Source organism: Sarcophilus harrisii, chromosome 6 (assembly GCF_902635505.1).
Source record: "Sarcophilus harrisii chromosome 6, mSarHar1.11, whole genome shotgun sequence".
Classification (NCBI taxonomy): Eukaryota; Metazoa; Chordata; class Mammalia; order Dasyuromorphia; family Dasyuridae; genus Sarcophilus; species Sarcophilus harrisii.
This window is the reverse complement of record NC_045431.1, coordinates 159442707-159453112: the sequence shown is the minus strand read 5'-3', so window position 1 is coordinate 159453112 and position 10406 is coordinate 159442707.

Sequence of the window (10406 nt, the reverse complement as noted above, 5' to 3'; positions counted from 1 at the left end):
TTTCTTACAAAATCAACCACGCTTTACTTGAGATCTGCAATTATATATTAAAAGCATCAAAACACATATCAGTACTTAAAAGAATAATGATGATCATGAAATAATCTCAAGGTTCCTTTCACAACAAATGTACATTAACATAATAATAACATTAACATTAATGTACCTGTAGTTATTTTTAGAGGAAGAAATCCATATCAAAACCTAATTTTAAAAATGTTCTAAATCACTAATCCTTAAAGAAATACAAATCAAAGCAACTCTGAGGTTGTGTTCCCAAGACATGTTTGACTGCTTCTCCTTTCAGTGTTTTAGAGGTAACCCTGAAAAAACAGGATCATTCATCAGCCTGTACCAGTTACTCATTAATTATCCAGTTAATATAAATTACTCAGTTAGAGTAATTAGTTTTGGGGGAGAAGTATCTGCTTAGATAATAGAAGAACAATTATTTTTTAAAATGTCCTGCTCAAAAGTCTGGGACACACTCACTATCCCACGAATATGTATAATCACGGACAAAGTGGATTCAAGCTTAGACAACACATTTAGCAAAAAGGTAACTCATAAGTCCTTATTCCTGGAATCCTTTTTTCTCCTTTATAGGGCATCCACAAAGTTTTCATGAATTATGTGTAATTTTCTGCTGGACTCTGAACTGGGGGCCTTTATACATTTTGTATCCTAAATGCTGCCCTGAGGCAGCTCTTCCTAAAGCTTCCTTTTCTTAATATCAATAAATTTGCCCTATCTCAGCTCCCAATTGAATGCATTGTTATTGGACCAATGTTTCTGAAGACATGATCAGTGAGGTTGGGGGAAAAGGATAGAAGAAGGAGTATAACATTTTTTCCTCTAGGCTACCTCTACCTTTTCTTGCTATCTAGTGGGCAAGATTTTGCATAGACCAGATCCAAGGTTTTGGCTTTTCAAAGTGCTTCTAGAGCTTAACTCTTAATTTTTTTTTTCTAAATACATGTGCTGCTTATTTTGATTTTTTTCTTAATTATATATAAACAAATTTTTTAACTTTAAAAAAGATTTTGATTTACAAATTCTCCCACCTTTCTTTTCCCTTCCTCTTTGAGAAGGCAAACAATCTGACATAGATTATATAATTATGTAAAACATTTCCACATTAGTCATATTACCAAAAAAATACAGACTAGCACACCCTCCTCAAAAACAAGAATAATAAAGAAAATAAAAGCAAAAAAGGATGCTTCGATCTGCATTCAGTTTCCATCAATTTGTTCACTAGAGGTTAACATTTTTCATCATAAGTCCTTTGGATCCTTATAATTCTAAGAATAATTAAGTCATCCACAGCTGATCATCTTTACAATATTGCTGTTACTATGTAGCGTGTTTTCCTGGTTCTGTTCATTTTGCTTTGCACCAGTTCATAAATCTTTCTAGGATTTTCTGAAATCACCCTGCTTATCATTTCTCAAATACAATATTGTCCCATCACAATCATATAAACAAAACTTGTTCAGCCATTCCCCAGTTGATGGGCATCCCCTCAATTTCCAGTTCTTTGCCACCACAAAAAGAACTGTTAAAAATATATTTTTTTATAAATAGGTTCTTTTCCCTTTCTAAAAAAAATCTCTTTGGGTTATAGACCAACAGTGGTATTGCTGGATCAAAGGATATACAGAATTTTAAAGCACTTAGGGGATAACATAATATAATTCCCCTGAATGACTTCTTAGTTCACAATAGGAAGGTTCTTCTTTTTTTTTTTTTTTTTAGAATAATAGTTGCTCCAAAGGAAAAAAGAAAAAGGAACAAAATATTTTTGAAAAAAAATATTTCATCCAATATAGGAATGTCCAATAGAGGAAAAAATTGATTTGCCTGGCCACAATGAGCTTCCTTTGTCTAGCAAATTAAAAGCAAAATCATCTAAAAGGAATTAGAATATATCAGGAAGTTGCAAGATTTTAAATAAGAAATGTCTTACAGAGTACAAAAAGAAACTTTTTCAATCTCAAAAAGTTTTCTCTGATCAAATCTTATGCAATGAATTTGTAAGAAAATTGTGCTCATTTGGGTGAGAAACATTCATTGGGGGAAAAAAGGGAAAGTAGATCTGAAAGTACAATTAGAAACATAATTTGAAAGGTTTAGAAAATGATAGTATTTTTAAAAAGTAAAATATTGAATCAATATGAAAAGAAAGGCAGTGTTGTGATTTGCAGCAAATGTTCTAGGTTAATCAATTCCTAAATAAATAAAAAAAAAAAAGAAAAATTAGAGATATACATTTACAAAGTATAAACTTGTAGCTCAAATATTTACTTTGGTTTTTTACAATTTTGAGTTCCAATTGTTCCCCCTCCCTGTAGTCTCTCCCCTAACCTTTGAGAAGGCAAGAAATAAAATATTAATTATACATATAAAGGGGTAGCTAACTGGAGCAATGGATAGAGGGTTGGGCTTGTAACAAGAAGACCTGCGTTCAATTTCTGTGTCAGACAGTTACTAACTATGTGACCCTGGAAAAGTCATTTAATGCTGTTTGCCTCAGTTTTCTCATCTGTAAATAGAGAAGAAAATGGCAAACCAATACAGATACATTACAGTATCCCCAAATGAGATCACAAAGATTCAGACACAACTGAGATGATAGAATAATATAAATGTAAAATCATGCAAAACATATTTCCATATTTGTCTTGTTGCCAAACAAAACAAAACCAAGAGATATAAAGACTGAAAAAAAATGAAATAAAAAAAATTCATCTTTTTTTGAAATCGTCTAGGATTGTTATTTTGATCAGAGTAGCTAAGTAGGAATTGATCATTTTTACAAGTTGCTCAGTCATTTCTAACTTTTCCTGACCTCATTTGAGATTTTCTTGGCAAAGATAGTGGAGTGGTTTTCATTTCCTTCTCCAGTTCATTTTATAGATGAGAAAACTGAAGGAAATAGGGTTAAGTTACCTACCCAGGGTCACACAGCTGCTAAGTGTCTATGGCTGGATTTGAACTTATAAAAATGAATCTTCCTGATTCTACGTCCAGTGCTCTAGAACCATTATGCCATCTACTTATTATTATATTTTATATTATTTTTTATTATATTATAGTTACTGTGTATGTTATTTTCCTGATTCTATTCACTTCATTTTGCTCATACAAGTTTGAAGTTCAATAAGACAATTAGAAGTGCATCAAGATGCTATAGAAAAAAAAATTTAAATTCAACTTTACACTGTAATGTTATCTAGAACTCAAATTCGTGGCCTCCGTTTTCAATTTCCCATTTGCAACAAAAGAGATTTTGTGACTTTTTACTTAAATAAGGATTGACATGAGTCTTATTTTTGCCAATTTGTTAGCAAACCTAAAATTGTTAGGCCAATTTAAAAAATACAAAAAGAGGAAAGCCCAGGATGGTAGAAAGTAGAAAATCAAGTTTAAGAAAGGTGTTTCAGAATTCATTGAGATAAGAAAATCAAGTTTAAGAAAGGTGTTTCAGAATTTATTGAAACTACTATGCCTACAAATCAGCAAACTTCACTTGAAGAAATATTTTCCTCCTGAGGAAGTCAGAGTTTGTTTTGAGATTTCTAATAATTTCCAAATTTAACTTCACAGATGCTTGCATTCTGGTAGATTTGGGAACGTATCTGAGATAAGGTAACAATCTTTAGAAGTGAGCATTTAAAATTTTGGATTTATTTGGGTTTGATCAATTAATTGGGAGCAATTATTAACCATACCATATTTGATCTATATACTAAATAGTAATTGTTGGAGCTACATCTTTCTAACTGTGAGATTAAAAGTATTAACTGTTCTAGACAGGTTTCTGAATGTACTTAAAATAGAAATGTTAAAAATCCTACTTTTTTAACTCTTCTCATTGTTACTGCATTTCCTCTGTTCGTTATTTCATTTTTCTCTTGTATATAATTTCTTCATATATATTTGTTTGTTGTCTTCTCCACTAACCCATGAGGGCAAAGGCTGTTTTTTGCCTCTTTTTGTATCCTTGGCATTTAATACGGTGCTTTTCACATAATAGTATTTAATAAATGTTTACTGACTAATTGAAAATTGGAAGATAATGAATGAAATGTTTTTCCATGATATAGAGATGTATTGAGTTAAATTTATGTTTTTAGATTAGTAATACACTTTGTTTCATGTTTATGTTTTCAATTAATGAGATTGTTTTCATATTAGAGCTGTGTCTATTGTTTCTTATATCAACATTTTGGACAGTATTATGCAGCAGTGCTAGATTATGTTTTGTTTTGAGTTTTGGAATAATATCTAGATATGATATTTATGTAACATTAGAAAGTTGAGTATTTTTTTAGCTCCAGTGCTTTGATCATTTGTGAATTGGAGCTATTGAACCATAGAGACAATTGTCTGGAAGACATAGTTATCTTCTAGTTAATTGTTTTCAAAAGTATATATTATGATTTTCCAATCAGTCAATTTGGGCTTGGCAAACAACATAGCAGACAATGGAAAGTAAGAAATCTTATCAGAAAGCATAATTTGAAAGCTGCTAAGTTCAAGGAGGAATAGAAGAGTGTCCAAATTACATTTAAATGATAATTTTGGTGATTGTTCTATAGAAATTTAAAGTCTCTCTAAAGGACTTCCATCTTTAAGACTGTTCAGTTTGTATCATTGATTTTTGCAGTAGAATCTAATTACATAATTACTTGCAGACTTCCCTTTGAGGTGAGTCTTCCTTAAAAAAAAAAAAAAAAAAAAAAAAAAAAAAACTCTGCCCAAGTGAATAGGAGATGAGTTTAGGAAAGTAAAAACTGAAATGAAACATTCAGACATTAATTAAACTTCACCATTTGTTAGGAGAACCACCTGCTAGTGGCTGTTGGGGAGCTAATTCTGACCAGCAGAATAGATCCCTTCATGTGAGAGGATGATGATGACACAAGGGAACCGAGAGGCAGTTGCAGGGGAAATCTCTTAACCTCTCTCTTTATTCCATTCCCAATTCAGAATATACAAAAAAAAATTTTAAGTACAGCAAGATTATTATTGTTTAAAGAAAAACATACATTCTTACTCAAGCAACATCTGCGTTAGTAAATTTGTTTAATGACCTCCAGACAGATATCTCTAATTTCTCTAGATTATGTCAGTCTTTTGCTGACCCTGTAGAGTAAAATAAAGATTATAATAACAAAACCTTGCTAGGATTCACAGCCAAGGGTGGGGGTGGGGTTTGGAGAACCGAGCCTCTTCCTTTAAGGTGCAATTCCCTTAAATCTTTTTACAGAATTTTTGGGGTTCCACACTTAAGTATGATCCTCAATAACCATCTGTGTTTTTCTTAAATCATAGGAAGCCTGTTCAGAGGCTTATTTCAGAAATATAATCTAATACCATCCTTCTCTAAGTCTCCAGGAAATTGAGAAACTGATTTTCCTGACAGAATCCATAGCTAAGACTATAGTCTTTTCTTTTTCACCCCTCCTTCAAGCAAAACAATTGTTACTTTATATTATTTCTCCTCAACTTCTAATTAGCCATTCAAGAAGATCTGGCTTTTCTAAAAGCCCAACTGGCTCATTCATGCCTAAGGTCATTTTTAACTTGCTTCTGTGCTTATTTTAATAAGCTTGAGTCAATGGGGGAAATTGGTACTAATTAGTGCTACTATAATCCAAAGATTTTTTTTCTTGAATAGCCCAACAATATTATTGCACCAGCCTTATCTGTCAGGTATAACACTGGAAAACCAAAAGAAGACAAAGAGAGCAGTGTAATGATATGTTTCTTTTGTTAGAATACACATTGATTTTGTTAAAATGATCAAGTGCTATAATGATATTCTTGTTATAGTATATATATTTTGAGGATTAATTGAAGTTTACTTTACTCTTTTTTTATTCGTCTCAACTTTTTATGTTCATTTATCTCATAGTTATTTTTATTAAAGATGTTTTTATTAAAGCTTTTTATTTTCAAAACATATGTATGAATAATTTTTCGATATTAACCCTTGCAAAACCTTGTGTTCCAATTTTGCCCTTTTTCCCTTACTCCTTCCCCTAGATGACAAGTATAATGTGTTAAACATGGTAGAAATATATGTTAAATTCAATATATGCATACATATTTATACAATTCTCTTGCTGCACTAAAAAATCAAGTCAAACAAGAAAAAATTGAGAGAAAATAAAATGCAAGCAAACAACAACAAAAAGAATGAAAATCTTATGTTGTGATCCACTCTCAGTTCCCACAGGCCTCTCTCTGGGTGTAGATGGCTCTCTTCATCACAAGATCATTGGAAATGGCCTCAGTCATCTCATTGTTGGAAAGAGCCACGTCCTTCAGAATTGATCGTAGTATAATTTTATTGTTGCCATGTATAATGCTCATTTCACTCAGCATCGGTTCATGTAAGTCTCTTCCAGGCCTCTCTGAAATCATCCTGTTGGTCATTTCTTACAGAACAGTAATATTCCATAATATTCATATACCACAATTTATTCAGCCATTCCCTAACTGCTGGGCATCCACTCAGTTTCCAGTTTCTGGCCACTACAAAAAGGGCTGCCACAAACATTTTTGCCCATGTGGGTCCCTTTCCCTCTTTTAAGATCTCTTTGGCATCAATGTCCCAGTTTTCCCACATCCCCTCCAACAATCATCATTATTTTTTTCCTGTCATCTTAGCCAATCTGACAGGTATGTAGTGGTATCTCAGAGTTGTCTTAATTTGCATTTCTCTGATCAGTTGTTATTTGGAGCATCTTTTCATATGACTAGAAATAGTTTTAGTTTCTTCATCTGAAAATTGTCTGTTCATATCATTGGACCATTTGTCAGTTGGAGAATGGCTTGGATTCTTATAAATTTAAGCCAATTCTCTATATATTTTAGAAATGAGGCCTTTATCAGAACCCTTGAATGAATTTACCTTAATCTTAAAGTCAACTCTAAAGCAGTCATAAGGGAACTACAGAAAGACTTTTGTAACCAGATTACTGTTAATCATCCAAACAGCTATTTGATTCAGGATTATTCATACTAAGTTGTCTATTCCATCATAAACTTTTGCTCTTATGGAGTCTGTTGCCAAAAAACAGGGTGACTGTTTTAATAACCTTTCCTCTATCCAAAGACAGAAGAGGCTGTTTCAGAGAAAAAAGTCTGTATTTTGGAGTAATACATCTTCCATTTTCAAATTACCTTTTTAATTGTCCTTATTTCTTTGTATCTTTGCTTTCTACTTTCTACCTCAGTGGCTATCAGTGAATTCTCTAGAAATTCAGATAATAAATGACCAAAGAGCCATTGAAGTTATGCAATAATTGTTGACTGAAAATACTAAAGAGCTCACTGACGTTGTACACCAACTGTTTGTTAAACTCTGAAAAATAAAATCAAAATAATTTTTTTTTGATAATGATGGTTATAAGCAAAAAGCATTCTTTATTCCGTCAAAAGAGGGAAATTAGAAATTCATGCCAGGATTGGTTCTTCAACTGAGGAAACTCCAAAGTAGTGTATTGTTTACTTATACAATTTCTGTAATGTTATTGTTCAGTGATATTCAATTTTTTTTTTACCTCATTTAGGATTTTCTTAGCAAGGACATTAGAATGATTTGTTATTGGACTCTCTATTGTAAAATTAGTTCATTTTACAGATGAGAAACCAAGACAAACAGAGCAAAGCGATTTGCCCAAATTTATACACTAGCAAATACTGACGCTGGATTTAAACTCATGAAGATGACTTTTCCTAATTCCCTATCTATAATAACCAATGTATAAATTGATGATCATACTATGATATATACATTGACACCATACCATTCTTTATAATGTAATCACTGAATTTTGTAAGGTAATAAATATAGTCATGGTTTCTGATACTATTGATCTAAGATGGGACTATCAGTGTGCTATTAAATGTTTAACAACTACTTCTCTGGGGAAAAATATATTTATGATACACTTTTTTCTATATAGCTTTTTATTTACAAATATATGCATAGGTAATTTTTCAGCATTGATAGTTGCAAACCCTTTTGTTCCAACTTTTTTCCTCCTTCTCCCCACCCCCTCCCCCAGCTGGCAGGTTGACCAATACATGTTAAATATGTTAACATATAAGTTGAATACAATATAAGTATAGATGTCCAAACAGTCATTTTGCTGTGTAAAAAGAATCAGACTTTGAAATAGTGTACAATTAACCTGTGAAGGAAAGCAAAAATGCAGGCGGACGAAAATAGATGGATTGGGAATTCTAGGTAGTGGTTCATAGTCATCTCCCAGAGTTCTTTCCCTGGGCGTAGCTGGTTCAGTCCATTACTGCTCTATTGGAACTGATTTGGTTCCTCCCAGTGTTGAAGAGGGCCACGTCCATTAGAATTGATCATCATATAGTATTGTTGTTGAAGTATATAATGATCTCCTGGTCCTGCTCATTTCACTCAGCATCAGTTTATGTAAGTCTCTCCAGGCCTTTCTGAAATCATCCTGTTGGCAATTTCTTACAGAACAATAATATTCCATAACATTCATATGCCACAATTTATTCAGCCATTCTCCAATTGATGGGCCTCCACTCACTTTCCAGTTTATGATACACTTTTAAGTTTAATCTTCATTATTATTTTTTCTCCATCAATTTCTTAAATCTAGACAATCAACAAAATAACTTCAACTATGCTTTGTAGTGACTGCTAATTTTTGAGATGTAAATATTCTGAAAACTTAACAATCAACACCTCAGAGAGTCCAAATGAACTAGCTGGGATCATTATTTCTACTTTATTACAGAATTGGGAAAGAAGGTAGACTGTTATAAATGTTGTATTAGTGATTTTTTAAAATGACCCTTTTCTTTACAATATTTTGATTTTTAAGAGGACAGCTATCTGATTGATACAAGTTTAGTATCTGAGTATCCATTCAGCCTGGGAGAAATAAGCCAAATTAAACTGGATACCTTTGTGATAATGGAATAGGAGCTGCCCCAAATATACCCAGATTACCTAATATGGTGGTACCTTGCTGCTCAGTGGTTCTCTACTACATGGACAGAGAGGAGCCTTTTTGAATTAGTTTCATTGATCATAATGGAACAGAGACTAGAATAGTCTCTCTCTTTTCTACTATATCTAGAAGGAGGAAATAACAAACAGTTCACCCAAAGTGAGGTCACTAAGAATTTAGATTGGGACAAATGAGCTAATGTTGGCACTCCCCCTCTCCCCACAAATGGGTCTGAGGATGTTTGTTTCTGTTCTGTGGTCATTTGTCCTTCTCAGTTTAAGATGCTGATGCAATCCCACTGAATCCAGGAATTTGAATCGTGGCACCCTTGGATCTAGGATTCCAGGTATAATGAGGGAACACCCCATGTATAATAATACTCCATATCAGAATAGTTCTTTTCAGCCTCTTCTTCTCCCATCCTCCTCCAGAGGAAATTACTTCTTGCCAGAGGAAGAAAAGGAGGCCATTCTAATTTCTTCAGGAAGAGTAAATTCTAGGCTAAAATTATATCTATCTGCTTCCTTAAATATTGTTAGTCTAAAGGCTATGATAAGGTTCACTTTAACCTCTAAGCACTGTTTTTAGTTATCAGGGTGAACCAGGATCCCAAGCTCTAAGTCCAAGACTTGATGCCTTTCCCACCCCATTATCAGTTTCACAATAAACAATATAGTAAGTAGCAAAGAAACCCTATTTTATTTTATTTTTTTTATTAATTCTTTTTTTAAATTGAAGTTTTTTATTTTCAAAACATATGCAAGAATAATTATTTCAACACTGGCCCTTGAAAAACCTTGTGTTCCAATTTTTCCCCCTTCCCCCCTTCCCTAGATGGCATGTAATCCAAAATATATTAAACATGGTAAATATATTTGTTAAATTCAAAATAAGCATACATCTTTATGCAATTATGTTGCTGCACAAGAAAAATCAGATAAAAAAAATGAGAAAGAAAAAACAATTCAAGCAAACCACAACAAAAAGAATTAAATGCTATGTTGTAATCCACCCTCAGTTTCCATAATCCTCTCTGTGGGTGAAGATGGCTCTCATCATCACAAGATCATTGGAATAGGCTTGAATCATCTCACTGTTGAAAAGAGCCACATCCATCAGAACTGATCATTGTATAATAACGTTGTTGCTGTGTACAATGATCTCCTGGTTCTGCTCATTTCACTTAGCGTCAGTTCCTGTAAGTCTCTCCAGGCCTTTCTGAAATCATTCTGCTGTTCATTTGTTACAGAACATTAATATTTCATAACATTCATATATCATAACTTATTTAGCCATTCTCCAACTGATGGACATCCTTTCAACTTCCAGTAAGAAATCCAATTTTAGCAAAAACAGAAATCAGAGAAGTTGTACATAACAGAATAAATAGAA